Raw genomic sequence first — 255 nt, 5'->3', positions numbered from 1 at the left:
ATTGTGTGTGGGAATACAAAATGATGCAGATCTTTGAAAAACACTCTGGTAGTTTCACGAAATGTTTGATGTCAACTTATCTTATGATCCAGGAATTCCATGGTTAGGTATTTACTCAAAAGAAATAGAAAATAATTCCAAAGCCTTGCATGTAAGATTTTCCTAGAAGTATTATTCATAATTGCCCTCTCCTCAAAGCAAAACCAATGTTTATTAAGTGGTAAACAGATATAAACAGTAATATATATATATATA

The sequence above is a fragment of the Fukomys damarensis genome, unplaced genomic scaffold (genome assembly GCF_012274545.1).
Source record: "Fukomys damarensis isolate Sample0158 unplaced genomic scaffold, DMR_v1.0_HiC HiC_scaffold_5, whole genome shotgun sequence".
In the NCBI taxonomy this organism is placed as follows: domain Eukaryota; kingdom Metazoa; phylum Chordata; class Mammalia; order Rodentia; family Bathyergidae; genus Fukomys; species Fukomys damarensis.
The sequence above is the reverse complement of the archived record's forward strand: the minus strand, read 5'-3'. Positions refer to the sequence as shown.